A 14,737-nucleotide genomic window follows, 5' to 3' on the forward strand; every position below is an offset into this window, starting at 1 on the left:
AGGAAAGAATGACCGACAGTCTTTAACAGTTTTACGACCGTTGAAGAGTAAGTGAATCTAAACAGACGGACGACGATTGGAGACCACGTTGGGTCTTCCGGCTATCGGGCATCAGAGATCGCTGATTGAGACAACGTATGTCTGAAGAAGGCAAGTGGCTCGACGCCGCCTTGTCAAAGAATTGCGACCTTGTTCCTGTAGGACCTGGCCAGGGAGTGGGGAAGGCGACGTCTTCTGGTGAGAGAACCATGATTGACCTCTCGGCACTTACCCCAGAACTTTCCTCGGGTAATCCTCGGTATCACAAGATTCATAATAGATCGCGTTTTGCTTTATAAATTTCTATCAGTATAGCACGAGATAGCGAACCTTCTTTAATCCTAGAACAAATAGTACTCGTACCTACTACAAGTAACATTATGGAATTGCGGGCAATCCAGAATAAAATGTTAATGCTTGAAATATTATTTATAACTTTCAAGATACAATAATAATAATAATATTATTATAATTTTCAAGATACAATAACAATAATAATAATAATTATTATTATAATTTTCAAGATGTAATAATAATTATTAGTATTATTATAATTTTCAAGAAATAATAATAATTATTAGTATTATTATTATAATTTTCAAGATATGATAATAATTATTAGTATTATTATAATTTTCAAGATATAATAATAATTACTAGTATTATTATAATTTTCAAGATATAATAATAATTATTAGTATTATTATAATTTTCAAGATATAATAATAATTATTGGTATTATTATAATTTTCAAGATATAATAATAATTATTAGTATTATTATTATAATTTTCAAGATATAATAATAATTATTAGTATTATTATAATTTTCAAGATATAATAATAATTATTAGTATTATTATAATTTTCAAGATATAATAATAATTATTAGTATTATTATTATAATTTTCAAGATACAATAATAACAATAATAATAATTATTATTATTATTATCGTATCTCGAAAATTATAAATAATATTTTAAGCATTAAGATTTTATTCTGGATTGCCCGCAATCCCATAATGTTACCCGTAGTAGATACGAGTACTATTTGTTCTAGGATCAAGGAAAGTTTGCTACCACACCTCGTGCTATACCGTTAGAAATTTATAAGACAAAAGGCGATCTGTTATGAATCTTATCTATTATTACTACATATTATAGGTTATATCCGAAACCGCGTGACATCTTTAAATACGAGAAATTTCGCTTCGAACCGTTTCTTGATCCAGTCGCGGCGGACAAGAAGTTATCGTAGGATTCTCTTTGTATTGTCAAGTTCGCGATGAATAACACGAACATAATGCATTCACGATTGCTCGGTTAGCAAAGTCAGCTGCGAGCAAAGTTCCGAGGGCAGGAGCAACTTCTTCGAGAATGAAGCCGCGACTCGTTCGATAGCGAAGTTAGCCGGCGAGGGTTGTTCAACCGGAACGAGACAATCGTCGCGTCCACACCCCCCACCTTTCCGCCGATCTTCGGGGTCGCCGCAGGAAACGGCGAGACAACGAATGATGTAACGGCGCGCAGGAAAACTTCGCTCGAATACATAGTTCCGCGCCGCGCCGTGCAAATTGTCCGCTCGCGCCGCCTTTATGAATCGACGATTGCGTCGCAACATGTAAATTCCAGTGACATCATCGACGGCTGGACGGTGTTGCGTCTGGTTCCGGGAACCGGGCTTTATAAAGACATTGTCGGCCACATGTGGTGCTCGAACGAGAGACGTTACGGATGCACACTGAGCCACGCTAATTAGCAACCCTCGCGGACATTAAAAAACGCTGCCAGGTATCTTCCTTCGAGAACTCAGTGTCTCGAATATTCAGGAAACTGTATAAAACACGGAGAAAACAGTTAAATTATTAAACGAAATTGTTGGACCGCGTGTAAAGATCAAATGTCAGAATCAATTTACCAATTCGTTGCCCCTTCTTTCTCTCGACGATCAGATCATGTAACCTATTTCCTGCCTACCTCTGACCTCGCACCATCTAATTATGCGATGTATGCTATAAGCCGGGCATCGAGCAATAAACGATAAAAATTAATTAATAAGGTTGTCGGGATTTTCGCGGTTTATAATTTGTACAGTTTTGTCCGTTAAGGCTGAAAGGGGTGACAGGAAAATGGATCCGCGCGTTTCTTCATTAACAGGATCATCGATTCGAAACGATCGATCATGAAAACTTGCTGCAGAACGGATCGAACCGAGGCATCGCTACTTGGCGGTATTCTTGGAACAGGGTTCTTGGCTACCTCCTAGCTGTTTATTTTGGATCGTCGCCTTTGGAATTCGTAATAACCGAGCGAACCGTGTATCGTCTTGATCCGTGGATCGCATAGTTCAGTGGAACTGGTGGATTTATTATCAACGGTCCGCGCTTCTCGCGAAATTTAGAACGCGTTTAGAACGATCTAGGCGCGCGGATTCCACGGAAACCGCTTCGGAAAAATATAATCGAAGTAATTCAGCGAATTCTGATCTTCTTCTGATAACCTATAAGCAAGCCACGATTTTTGCGGAACCACTTATTCAACGTCTTCGGCGACTCCGCCGGCAGACTTCCAGGGAATGCAACATCGGAAGTTGTAATCATCGGATCGATCTGCCGTCTGAACGACCGCTTCTTCAGGCATCACCCCCATCACGTTAATATCGTTGATGCACTCCGCCTGCAACGTCATCAATATCGTTCGACACCCGCAACGATTTATCTTCTTTTCCGCTTATGCACCTTGCCCGCCGCTACTTTCGAACGTTACGAGTGGCGCACGAGCGCATGCTAGATACTGGTTTTGCTTAATCGTCGATCAGAGGATAAATGCGTTCTCCCGTTTGTAATTCCGACCGCAGCCCCGAAGAGCGAGCGAGAGCGAGAGCGAGAGAGAAAGAGACGTAGAGGTTGAGAAACAACGTACAGCGATTTCGATGGCGGAATAGTAATTCCGCGTGTACAGGTCGCAACAAAATTGATGGTCCCGCTTTGCGGTCGGCAGATTCTTCGGTGTTCCGAGGTTACCCTCGCGGTGTTTACGCCTACGATACAAGGAGAACGATCACGGTTTAAAGCGTCGCTGCGTCGCGACCTTCGCAGGGTTAATCGGATGGAGACGGACGTTTCAGATTGAGCTATTGTGTAACTTTCTTAGAGCAGCAATAAGAACAGCAATTACCGGTTCCATTAGAATTAGACCGTTGCTAGCTAGCCAAGTTAGTCATCGTCGGTGGCAAAGTGTCCCAAAGAGAAGAGCACGAGGGAGGCTGCCTGCGCTCCGGCGGATGTTCAACCGGCTGGAAGACGAGGGAAAAGCCTGACGGGGCGGCCCGAAATCGCGGAGTCGGCGAGATACCTCGCCGAGGCGCCGCGACGGCCCGGCGGATCAGAAAGCGGCTCGGATTGTGGAGAGAGCTCCACGGTCACGTGAGTTCTCGAAGGCCCACGGCATGGCAGCGCACCGCACACGACTGACAGTTCCCAGTCAGCTGATCGTCCACTGGGAGGGCGAGGGGGCAACAGACCAGCAGCACCACCACCAGTAGCAATAGTAGCAGCAGCAGCAGCAGCAGTAGCACGAGGAGGTGGTGGAGGTGGACGACAGGGTGTAGGAGGTGGAGGAGGAGGAGGGGTCGGTTATAGACGAAGGGAAGGAGGGCGGAGGGGTTGGCGACGCGCAGTCTGCCGTCGTCGTCCGGATCAGCTGATCGGTGGAGGTGTGCTGGTGACTGACTGACTGTGAACTCTGAATGAACGAACGCGGATGAAGAAGTCTTCGCGTGCGTACACGTATAGGGAGCCCCGGTTCGCTCGCTCGCTAGCTCGCGGGGGAGGGGGAGAGAGGGAGAGAGAGCAAGAGAGAGCCAAAGAGAGGGGGAGAGGGAGAGAGAGATGCGCGCGTGCCTGCCTAACTATGCGCCAGAGCACTCGCGAGGGAGCGAACGAGCGTTTAGTATCAGTGGAAGTGGCCCAGGACGGAGACCAGGATGACCACGTGGGCTCGGTGGCAATCCTCCTCCTCCTCCGCATCCTTCTCTAGCAGATAAGATCGAGGATGAACGTCTTTCCACCTGGTCCATCGGTCGACAACTGACTTTTATCGCTGCTGGACTATACCTTACGAGTTTGCATCCCTGGGTCGTTTAGAAATTGAATAGAGTATAAACTGCCGAAAGCAGATGCCAGTTCTTACCGCGAGGTTTCAGGATTTGTCGAGGTTTCAAGTTGCTTATTGCTTTATTTCCTTCATATCTTGTCCTCGATTTATCATTGAATTGCGAGACCGCACCCCACGATCACCTACTCTTTGGTAACTCGCTAGAGTACGCGTAGCTTGTCAACGTGAAGGATCAACGCTTTTAAAATTAGACATTGCATCGACAAAAAGATTGCGCCTAGAGTCTACTGTGCGATGTTAATTAACGGTACAGGGACGCGACAGAACGCCTACTTTCTTCGTTCCTGATCGGCCGAAGAACGTCGGTAATTACGGTTAATTAGGTGTCCCTCTCCCGCGGTGCGCAAAACGGTCGATTAACAGCCGCGACTCGCGCGGCTCGGCCGCGTATGCACGGTGCACGCTTCTAATAAGCGTGCATGTAATCAGCGACAATTGAACACGCGATACGCTGCCGGGGGAGCATGTAACGCGCCACAGAAGAACGGGCGAGCTCCTCGTACCGCTGGAGACGACTGCGGCGATGTGGCAACGGACCGTTGACTGTGGATTCGCTTTTGCAAAGGAGGAGCATCTGGTGAGCTCTAAACATAATTTACACATTTCATAGAAATATTTGACCCATTGCCCTATACGCAATGGCCGCGTAATAATTTTACATCGTGATATTCTAGCGACGCAATTTTTATTTCATTGGAGACTGTAGATAACCGTGCATAGAATCGGTTCTCGTTGTTTAATGTATAAAGAATTTATTCGGACGAGCTTATTAAAAAATGATCGATATCCTGGTGTAGCTGTGTACGGCGGAGGCTCTCGAGTTGCCTCGATGTCTGCAATAACTTCGGTTCACGAGGTCCAGTTGACCGGAGAAGCCGAAAATACGTGAAGCACAATGTGTCCGCTAGAGGAAACTGATTGTTACACAATTGTACAACGTTGCATGGTTCAGTGTCGAGCGTGTCCGTATTTATAGAAGCGCCAGTTTGATGTTCCGACCCGAAGACTCGGGGAAGCAAACATTTCTTGGCAAGATATCCCCTTCGTCCCCCCGGTCCACGGATAACTTGCGCCGACGCGCGCGTCGCGCCGGGACAGCGTGCAATTTCGAATGAAATATACCAGACGCAAACATTTGTTGTAACGAGTCGACTTTGCGCGCTCTGCCACGAGGATGATTAGGCTTGAAAATAATCCGATGCGTATTCAGTGTCGGAGGTTTGGGAGCCCGCGCTTCGTATATGGCGACGAAAATCCTGTCCCGCCGGCGACCAGCTTTGCGACTCGATACAACAATGCGGACCTGGCGTACGCGTGCACGAGGGCAAGAGTAGCGGTTTCGAATGAACGCCGAATTCGGTGCACCAGGCGCAACATTCCAGTCAATAATGTAATCCAAAGCAAAAATAGGAAGCCGCAAGATTGTAACAATGTAGTTGCGTGGCTGGCCAATCTCGGTTTGCTCACATTTATATGTATATAAATGTTGGTCGGTTACCAAACGTTGGTTATTTTATGTTAGTATACGATACAGAAACATTGTACGGTAATGTCTCCCTTACCGACGCTCAGATTGTCCACTAAATTGGATAATTTTGGGAAGAGGAGGCACGATCGTTCGAGCCTCGCGGCTCGTTTTCATAATTGTGGACAATTTAGAACTACAAAAATAAACCGCGAGGCTCGAACAATCGTATCTTCTCTTCCCGGATTGTCCATTTTCGTGCGCGATCTGGGCGTCAATTAGAGAGACATCGCTGTACATATTTTCTAAACAACCGCGAAGGATTCAAAATGATTGTAAATTGATCGATACGTTTAATAAGAAAAAAATGGTACTGTCTACAGCCGTTATCGTGCACTGACTCATTGTTATTTGACCACGGTGTAGGTAGCCTTACGATCGTCATCTGAGCAGCCGTTTTATCCGAGGAATGCGGCGAGCATTTGCATGAGGACTATTTGCACGGGCCGCACTGAAATTTACCCGACCGAGCGTATGCATGTGTGTACGGCTGCTATCTATCGTTTCAGTGTTTCCACCGTGTTTTTCATTCTTGTTTCTTGTCTGAGCGCCATTTCTAGTATGCGCGGAAAAACGAGCGAACGTATGCGGGCGCCACGTTGCCCTCTCATCAGCCGTTGGCCGGCCAAACAATGGCCACTCTCTTTTCTGTCTCCGCGTTAACCCGTTACATAAGATAAACTAATCTACAGCAAAGTCCCGACGTGACGACTGCTCCGATGAGATATCGCGGCTCCGCCGGAGCTAACTTGTTACGGCAGGACGCCCACGAGCGTGTTTCTTTTTTTCCCGCGGCACTGTTCCTCCATTAACCGGCACCGTTTAATTAAAAAATTTAAGCCATTGGCGCGAATTTCAGAAGTTCGCCTGCTTCGATCGCAGAGGCTATGCAAGTCTATAAATGCACGGAACGGCATTAGTGACCTTTCTGATTACAAGGGTGCCATCGTCAATATCAAATTTACATTTAATACCTAGAACGATAGCAACCATCTCCGAAGCTATACTACAGAAGTCGAATCTACTGAAATCTGTTTGAACAAATGGTAGAAATCCGTTCCTTAACCAAATTTAAGCCGTTGGCGCGAATTTCAGAAGTTCGCAGAAGCTATGCAAGTCTACTATAAGTCACTATAAGTGCATGGAACGGCATTAGAGACCTTTCTGATTACAAGGGTGCCATCGTCAACATCAAATTTACATTTAATACCTAGAACGATAGCGACCATATCCGAAACTATACTACAGAAGTCGAATCTACTGAAATCTGTTTGAGCAAATGGTAGAAATCCGTTCCTTAACCAAATTTAAGCCGTTGGCGCGAATTTCAGAAGTTCGCAGAAGCTATGCAAGTCTACTATAAGTCACTATAAGTGCATGGAACGGCATTAGAGACCTTTCTGATTACAAGGGTGCCATCGTCAACATCAAATTTACATTTAATACCTAGAACGATAGCGACCATCTCCGAAGCTATACTACAGAAGTCGAATCTACTGAAATCTGTTTGAACAAATGGTAGAAATCCGTTCCTAAATCTCATTGGCTGGCACGTACAGCGTGGAAAGACCGTATGCCGTATGGGGCAACGAAGCGGATCCTGTTCGTCCTTTCTTTCGCATTTGCCTGCGACCGGCCGGAGACGTCGACATTAATGGCCTTGGCCGACGACAGTGCCACTTGGTAAGCCATCATTCGAGCACGAGCCATCACCGGAGGTCACTGCACCTTTTCTCTGTTGCCGCTCCTCCATCGAATCAATATTAGTCTACTTGTCCGGCGTACGTACGTATATAGATCTCCGGCGTTCATCTCTACCTTATTACGTTCCCCGCGACCAAATGATGGAACGAGGTATCTTTACGCGAGCGGTTATGGGAAATCGATGTGCCTTCCGCAGGAAATCGAATTTCTAGGTTCGTTAGGAGCACTGGCGAGGGGTAGAACCAGCCTCCACCTCCCCCCGACTCATCCTGTCCGTCGTTTGTCCAGTCTACTTCCTAGCGGACCTTCAAAGTTGTCGATAACATCAAGAAAATCGTAGCCTTCCATTTCGAAAAATAGCAATCGGCGAAGATGACACAGTGCCAAATCATTCTGTAACGTGTCAGCTTGGTTGCTATGCAGACCCAGCCCTAACGCGGGAGGATTCGAAAGAGGATACACGGAATTCGAATACTCTTAATCGTTACTAATTGTGACTATCCTATACTTGGAAGCTACAACTTCTAACATATCAGCACAGAATATAAAGCGACGTTTAAACGCCGCTCAAGCTGAACGAATCGTTCGCCCGATCCTAATGAAAAATCACACCGGATCTACGACAAATCATGCGAACAATAGCAAATGTAACGAAACATGGAACCATCGACGCGGCCACCAGCGAAACATTGCGACAGACATTTTCGCCGAAGAGAGAAGTATGTACCGGGCCGATCGACAGGTTCGAATTGAGGTGATGCGCTTTCCTTTGGCTGTCCTTTATCCGTCTCACTCCTTCGCCGACTAACGGTGAGCCCATCTTACGCCGGGACAGAAGCAGCGTGTACCGCTTATGCTCTGTCTCCGTCTCTGTTTGATCCGCGCGACGTTGCCATCCGCGTGCCGGCGCGAGGCGTGCTCTCGGAAGCGGTCGGCTCTCTGCCGAAGGAAACGGCAACGTCGCGCCGCGTTACCCCGTTCCCTCTGCTCCGCCCCTCGACCTACGTTTTCCTCCCCTTCCCTCGCCAAGGTTCCCCCTCCCCGCCCGTTACCGCGACACCGAGCGTCTTCGTTGCACGCGTTGCACGGCAATGCTCTTTCGCGCGACAATCGCGAAGGAGGTAGTAGGTGTCGTTAGCTACGACCGAGGGACGAGTAAAAAAGAGGAATGTTTCCAGTGCGAAAGACGAATCGTCCAGGCGATATTGCGGTGGCGGTCTCTCCGATGCTCGAGCTGGAACGAGGTTATGGGCTTCTACGTCTGCTTCGTTTCCACCAAGGATATATAGGGTGTTTCCTTTATCTCGGGCTGCTGAGATATCTCGCGACGTAGACCACACGGTTCTGCGGGCACATTCTTCGCGTCTGCGTGCTCGTTAAACACAAGAAAACGCGTACTTGTACCAGGTACTCGGTTTTCTTTGTACTTCATTGTTCGCGGAACTGTTAGGCTGGCTCAGACACACGTCAATGATTCGTCCATTCAGAAAATATGCACGGAAATCTTGTGGCATAGAATAGGAGGAAAACGGAATTTAACTTTTAAATGTCCTCCGCCACTCGATCTGATGGAATACAGTTTATGCATGCGACAACTTGCCTCATAGCAAACAACATTTGTAAAAACATTATTTTTATCGGCTCAGATCATTGTGCGGTATTCCATCGCTGCGAGGTAAAAGAAACACGGTATCCATAAGAAGGTGTTCGTTATATAGGGTGTCCCAACTCTGACGGAGACCCAATTCTACCGTCAGCTATTGGAGGATCTCGTTAACCAGTAATAACTTAGAAACAAAGCCGGAGCCGTTCCTCGGCTGCTGTTAGTTAGTTCTCCTTGCTTTGGTTAGCACCGCTGCTTGGAATGTCAGGCACCACGAAGACACCCTGTAGATGAAAAATTGTACCGCGGACGAAGCGACGGTTAGAGCTGCGGCAACTGGATTGGATGCAGTTCGTAAGAAATGTTGCACTTACGTAAATGCGGTTCGCTTTTTAGATAGACCCGAGGTGAAAAATTTAGAGAATCGACGGTAAAACGATTAGTCGTGATTTTTTCATTTTTTCCGTTTTGTCGAATACACTCGCGTCGACGACAGGTAAAAGTTATTAATAACTGTGATTGATTGTTTAGCTGGACACTGATATTCTTGAAATTGCTTTTGTTCAACAGACGTTCTCTCGACGTAGTATTTCAAGCCATGCATCACAATGAAGAATTATGCAGCATCATTTAAATTTGATTAGATGATAAGATTATTATAAAGTACTTTTATCGTTGCGTGGTTCCGGCGTTACTAAAATTGTTTTTAACGGAAAACCGTTAACAACAATTATTCTCGAAAAGCGTTCCAATTAAACGACAAATGTTCTAGACGTTCCGATTGGACGTGACCCAGATTCCCGGAGAAGCATCATGCTAAAACCATCAGACGATAGAAAGAAACAAATTTTTTCAGCAGTCTATCAGTTTTTAAAAACTTAACACATCGTGTATGATCCAGCTTCTGATGATTTTGACTATGCTATAAATCGCTCCCAAAAACCGCTTCGGTTAATATGTAAACTGTAGCTTATTAAAACATACATTGTGATACTCGATACTTGCAACATAGGAGTGAATCGTTCCATAGAAGATATCTCAACATTGAAATTATCATGGAAACCATCATTATTTTATAAAATACATATAAATAGCGCACATCTCGCATATAATATGTTCACCTCCTCAGAAATAATTACACAACAAATCCTACGATAACGATGCATCCATTTTCGCTACTTTAAGACAACAAATTATGGTACATTTACAATTTCACAATACAAAAGAAGTCTAGTAGCTCAGTGTAAAATCTACAAACTAATCATCTTCAAGGACCTATCCGAACAAATTGTCGAGCCTCGTAACGAAGCTAGACATCAACACCCCTGGACTTTCCAAAAACTTTCCAAGAACAAGCGGGCTACATCGGATGTGAATACGATCGGCGTTCACTATTATATAAATATTACGTGACAAAAATGTTCGTCATAATCCCCTAGTTCAGAGCGTACGGTGACTACTATCATGGAGGAAACAGAGTGGGGGTAGAACAGATGCCTATTTTTTGCGGCGAGTGAAAGAAAGAATCTCCAAGTGAAAAGTACATCGCCAATTTGGACACGGCGGCGGTGGTGTTGGTGGTTGAAGCGCGTGCGTGGGGCAGTCGAAGAGTCAGAGTCGGAGTCGGAGTCGGGCAAGAAAGCAGAAAGCACGAGCGAGCAAGCCAGCATAGGCCAGCACAGGCAGCACAAGCAGCACGGGCTGCGAACGGCCAACCAGGCGTCTCAGAGCTTCGGTGTCCCCGGGTACACATGTGTGCAGGGCATGAGGTCGCTCTCCTCGTCGTTCGATGTGTGAGAGTCCGGCTACCCTCTCCCCCGCACTCTAGCGGCGCAGTGTTGCCGACTGTGCGACGGCTGGGAGGCCGGCGATGCCGGTATGCGTGCGGCAGGGCGCGGCGTTGCCATATCGACCGTGCCTCACCGCCGGGGAGCGAGCGAGCGAACGAGCAAGCGAACGAGCAAGCCCCGCCGACGTCTCCACTCCTCCCAGCAGCCCGAAGTTCCGCTCTCTCTCTGTCCGTTCCATTCTCCTTTTTATATTTCCTGCAGCTCTCTTCTCTCTCGTCGATCTTCTCCGTTCTTTTTCGCGCTATACCGTCCCTTTTCTCTCTGTTCTCCCTCGCAGAGCATTTCTTTCTCGCTATACAGGGTGTCGGACTACACGCGATAGATATTCCGGGGATTGATGACTCGAAACGAGACCTAAAGTTATCATCGATTACAAATCTGCCGATACCGGATCGGTTCTCAGATCCATTGTGCGCGTAGCTAGCGGATCGGATACGCTTACGGCAGCATGGTAACAGAGCCCCCGTAGCAATTTCGTCTCTTTCGATTTCTTGGTTGAACACCCTGTATACGTGCATATACCTTTAGGACGCTTTATCGTCTTTCCTCCTCCTGTGCTCTCTCTCCCTCTCTCTCTCTTTCTTTCTTTTTTTCTCTCTGGTTCGTTTTCTTTCTACAGGCACTTCGAAACGATGCAAGGCGCCGCAGCACCTGACTGAGTCAGCATTACCGACTTCGTCGCGGTGTCTTCGCAACACGCACTGAGCAGAGCGAGCAGACCAATGCCAGACTACGGTGCGTGCCCATTCGACCGCCGCCGAACACTTCGTATTACTAGTCGCGCCCTTGAACGAGCGAGCCTCGGACACTCCGCGTGAACCGTCAACGCTTTCCCTCCTGCTGGCTCTTTCTTTCTGCGGATCCAAGACGATCGGATCCTTGCCGCCAATCCTCCGGTTCCTTTCCTCGAGAACCGCTCTTTACCTTCTGTCCTCTGTTTTTCTTCTTTCTTTCCTTTTTCTCTCTCCTACTCATCCCCTATCGGCGCCTTTCTAGTCTTGTCTTTCTTTTCTCTTTTTTTTTTAGCGGAACCGGTAGAACGTTCCCCCATTGGGTCTTTGACAAGTCGTTACACACCGGCGCGGCGGAACGCGGGGCTCTTCGACGGGCTTATTTTCCGCTAAGTCTACGCCTATGTTTTCGACCGATTACCGACTCTGACGCGGGGAATCGTGAATTTTATACACAGAGAGGAGCGTACTATCGTTTCGGGAAAGGTAAACGATCCCGGAACTTGTACCGCGATGTATCGTAATAGGTTCGAGCGTGGTCTGTGAACCTAAGCTCTCAGCTTTCAGCAGCCGGTTCACTTGCCCGACGAACGAACGCCGCATGTAAACGCTAGACCCGACAAAGTGCGCGCAAAGTTTCATCTTCGGTTGTGTTATACGCATTCGTTCGCCGTGGCAAAGGAATTGTAAGGCAGACTAATTTTCTAGCCAGCCAGCGGTTTCGAGAGTTTAAGATAAAATATTTAGATTAGGGCTGGAGAACGCGCGAGCCTGACGAACTCGACGCCGCCGCTTGGTATGCAACAGTGAACCGACATGTGAGCAGGCAAAACGTGCGCCTCGAATATTTCTGGGCTTTCGGCGCTTTGCTGTGCGCGACTATGCGGGACCATTTTTTTTTTTCTACATGAATAATCCCGTCCGAGAACGGATACCAGCATTTTCTTTTTTTAATGTCGTCGTTTATATTCTTGAGTAATATTTGCGTTGAAAATAAATTTCCACGGAACGAAATTGCACACAATTCGATTTCCTCTATTAATGACTTTCGTAGATTAATGCTCGCGGCGCGTAAACACAATATCGTATTCGATTTACCTTACATTTTACAGTCATTTATACCAAGGGTACGAACGTTCACGGTCTATTTATAATTCTCCGTAAAATATTTGATTAAAATCGTGTCCGTATATTAATCATTTCGCTGAAAATTTATTACCGTTGCCGGAACTACGAGTCCGGCTCGTGCGCGAATTTGATCGACATTTACCGTTTCCATCTGTTCGTCTGGGTATAAATAGCGCAACACATTTCAATATGGCGGAAATATTTTTGTAACTGAAATAATAAGGCGGTCTTTGAGAACGTTCGAAGTCACAAACTTCCACGTTCATGAATTTTTTAAAAGCGCATCGTATCGCATATATTTCTGTTTATTGTGTTTTCTTCTGTAATCGTCCTCGTTTCTCACATTGAATGAGAATTTATTACCAATTACGAGAAAGCGCGTTCCGTTTCATCTCCGGAATCAATAGACTGCATTTTAATCTAGGTGTGGCTACCGTCATACGTGTAATAATATTGCCGCCATTTCTGCGATTGGATTATTACTATGAACATCCCGGTGACCTTCAGCGAACACCACACATTCCTGTCAATTTTTTGTACCGCCACGTTGGCTCGATATAAGGACATACTTATCCCAGAAATACTACGTACATTAAAAGTTAACAGCGGCGATTATTATTGTAACAACAGATTTCTGTTTCCTCCTTCTTCATTCTATACCTTTGAAGGAAGCGAACCCAGCGTTATCTAATCGTTTTACCATCATAAGAACATTCTACATACATCGGCTCTGCCAATAATTTCTACCTGCACACTTTCACTTCGCGGTGATTACCGCTAACTAGAGTGACTTTGCCTGGCGACGCCGCGATAAATTCGATTTGTAAACGCGCGTGGTCGTTTCCCTCCCGTTTGCCTGTCAGGCAAACGCGGCCGAAAAGCATTCCCGACTGCTTTCGATCTTCCTATACTCTTTATCCTAATCGGAATCAGTGATGAACCTACAAATCGACCTTCCAATGTTAAAAATGTCGCAACTGGCGTGCGATATTTTAACGATTCAACGGGAGAAAATAGTCGCATCAAAGGAATATTATTTTCCAATTAATCGAATCTCCATTATTATATGAATTCGTTGGGTACAAATGAGGTATTTATAACTCTATTGTTAAGTCTAGTAAGTTAACTCTATTGTTAAGATCATCATAACTTGTATGTTCTGATAAAATATATATTTTACTAAATATTGATTTCGAATGTGACTTCGTACATCTGGATCATTATCGAAATTTATCTAGCTAGATCGGAGAAAATCTCACACTGTCCGCCACACGTTGAACAGAAGTCGATCCTTTCCGTCCCGCGCAAACGACACGGGAAGGTCTCAAGGAATCGGCGACCGAATTCGCAATCTCTGTCAACGCAAGTCGTCCGCGAATCTAAGGACTTTCCCCGTGAGTCATCGCCGCGACGACGAACGCGACCAAGTTTCTGTTCCGCGTGTTCTGCCGGTCGTCCGGCAAAAAAGTGACGTCAGCTTCCACGAATCGGAGAACCGCACTCCGCGACGCATTCTGAGCGTAGTCGCGACCCGGCTGCAGGTTATATAGTCTAGCAAGCTTCGATCACACTTGTTGAGGGGAAGCCCTCGACCAGCACTACGTCCACCACCACCGCCTCCTCACCTCCGCATTCTCTCTATCTCACCCTCTCTCTCTCTCTCTATTTCCCTTTCCCATCGTTCCTTTCTCTCACTCCCGTGATCACTTTCCCCCTACATTCAGTCCCGCGCGCACCTTCTTCCCACCTTCGGTTCATGATCTATCTCCCACCCCTCGAACAGTGCCTCTGCAAGTGACCCTGACCTTGCGTCAACTTCCGTATTGTCTCCGTACGCGGATTTCGGACGAATCCGACGGTTTTGAAAACCGAGTGCAGCCGGCTGGCTGGGCGGCCACAGTTTCGTACGGTTCGCGTGAACATTGTACACGTAAAACCGGTGCTCGATCGTTGGCCGATGAGTGAACTGCGAGGCAGTTAG

The 14,737-nt window shown here is 46.4% G+C and overlaps 1 protein-coding gene and 1 long non-coding RNA gene across 10 annotated transcripts in view; both read right to left on the minus strand.

Annotated features, from left to right (window-relative positions):
- Positions 1-14,737, minus strand: part of Bap170 (Brahma associated protein 170kD) — a 69,822-nt gene that overhangs the window by 49,864 nt on the left and 5,221 nt on the right. The window lies entirely within an intron of this gene.
- On the minus strand, positions 1,167-4,246 carry LOC117217369 (uncharacterized). 2 transcript variants are annotated; one of them, XR_013034123.1, is made up of 3 exons: positions 3,217-4,246; positions 1,958-3,079; positions 1,167-1,872 (listed from the first exon to the last, which is right to left on the minus strand). It is a non-coding gene; the product is annotated as an uncharacterized LOC117217369 (long non-coding RNA). The 2 variants fall into 2 exon arrangements; XR_013034122.1 differs by having other exon boundaries at positions 1,958-4,246.

Source organism: Megalopta genalis, chromosome 9, assembly GCF_051020955.1.
Source record: "Megalopta genalis isolate 19385.01 chromosome 9, iyMegGena1_principal, whole genome shotgun sequence".
Lineage (NCBI taxonomy): Eukaryota > Metazoa > Arthropoda > Insecta > Hymenoptera > Halictidae > Megalopta > Megalopta genalis.